At 36.5% G+C, this 1930-nt stretch overlaps 1 protein-coding gene across 2 annotated transcripts in view; it reads right to left on the reverse strand.

The window, feature by feature from the left end:
• Positions 1-344, reverse strand: part of LMNTD1 (lamin tail domain containing 1) — a 143658-nt gene extending 143314 nt beyond the window's left edge. For both annotated transcript variants that reach the window (XM_017507031.2, XM_037730896.1), the window contains exon 1: positions 278-344. The gene's annotated coding sequence lies outside the window, so the exon portion shown is untranslated. The remainder of the gene's footprint in view (positions 1-277) is intronic.
• Between the last annotated feature and the right edge of the window lie 1586 nt (positions 345-1930).

The raw sequence follows: 1930 nt of genomic DNA on the forward strand, positions 1-1930 counted from the left end.
ATACATATATGTTCATTTCTAGAATCATGGTATCATGGTACACATACCATTTAAACATTCTTTTTTCACTTCACAATGTTTCACTCAAAAACAGCATCTCAATTCATGCCATTTTTTATTACTTTAGAAATTTCACGTTTATGAAAGAATATTGTTCTTATATCTCAGTGATGACAAATATGACCACTTTCTAAAGTGTCAGGTTAACACAGAAGGAAAATGAGGTGAACCAGTGAATTGCCTTGATAGGGAAAATCCACATTCATTTATCACTTACTATGGTGGGTCTGGATTCTGGAAACGCTGATGCCTCCTGCTCTCACTGGCTGTTGCATGTAGTTTCCTTAGGCTTCTTCTGTTATGCTCAGCCCTGGAGACCTGGCACATGGAGCCATGGTAACAACGCATTCAGCCAGGTTTCCTTAGCTACACACTAGTGACAGGACAGGACACTGCCCCAAAGTGCCTGCCACTGACTCAGGGAGGAGGCTTGGAACACACAGCAGGATGTGGGAATGGCTTCTATGTCACCCAGAGGAGCTGTGGCCTTAAAAGGAAGTCACTCCATGGGCTTACAGATCACATGCCCTGGCAGGCATCTGACAAGCTTTTATGGATTTTATAGGATCTTATCTGATTGGTAACCCAGTTTAATCATACAGAATTTTTTTTTTTAACTCTTACCCTACATGAATTAGTCAGCAAGCAAAGAACTTTCTATGATTATTTTCCTAAGTGAATCCCTTCTACATTCCATATTAGGTTAATGAGTTTAGTGTCATTGCAACGATGTGTGTGTGCCTAGGGGTTTTTATCTTCTTGTATATATGCTATACTTCCTGATTTCATTTCATCTGGCTAATATGTATCAGGCACTGTGCTAAGTGCTAGGGGATCTTAGAAGGGACTCTGTAATCTCTCTCAAGAACTGACTAGCCCGACACTGTAGGCATTAGCCACATGTGGCTATTTAAATTAATTTTTAATTAATTAAATACAATTAAAACTTTACTTTCCCACTCACACTAGACACATTCCAAGTGCTCGATACATGTAGCTAGTGGCTACTACACCAGATAGCACAGACACAGAACATTTCTGTCCTTGCATAGAGTTCCATTGGACAGTGCTGGTGGAGATACTAAGAAAATATCATGCCTGTTAATAAATTATGTTTCTGAATCTATAAAATTGGATACATCTTTCCAAATTTTTTGATAATTCTCTTTTGTGATGGTTTTGTAATTACCCAAACTATTCTGGAAGGAAGCTTAAGGAGATTAGCTTTAGGAAGAGAGTGATGAACAGCATATGCTTATTGTCCAGGCAGGCCTCCAAAGTTCCCAAACTTTCTATAATTGTCCACCATTATAGGAAGCATTTTAAAGCAATCACTCCCAATATAGGTATTTGCATTAATAATAAGTAATATGTGCTACTGTCAGCTAATATTTCAAAACACAGTACATATACTTAGGGCTCATTAATGACAGTTGATATAAATCCATATTTCAATAATCTTCTTGATAATTTTGAATCTCAATCCAGCTACTTGTCATATGTCTGTGATACAGACTGGTATGAGTGTAAAGTTAGAATCAAGAATAGTCTATATTCAATTCCACCACTTTCATTATTTTCAGTTATAAGCATCCACCAAAACTAGGTTTAACAAGCATAGTAGAAAATCTCATAATTAATAGATAAGTGTAGTTTGTAAATAACAAACCAACAAGCTGCCTTAGTACTGCTGGATTTCCACCTCTGTGGCTGTGGCCATATTTAGATATAAACAGAGAACATTTGCAAATGATTAGATTAAATAGATAAACTTTCCCGTTATAAATTTCAAGCATCATACTTGCTTCACAAATTCTTTTCTGTCAATAGAACTAATTCAATCTCTAATTTGTGAAATGCCAAATGAAGA

This window comes from Cebus imitator, unplaced genomic scaffold, assembly GCF_001604975.1.
Source record: "Cebus imitator isolate Cc_AM_T3 unplaced genomic scaffold, Cebus_imitator-1.0 Scaffold367, whole genome shotgun sequence".
In the NCBI taxonomy this organism is placed as follows: Eukaryota; Metazoa; Chordata; class Mammalia; order Primates; family Cebidae; genus Cebus; species Cebus imitator.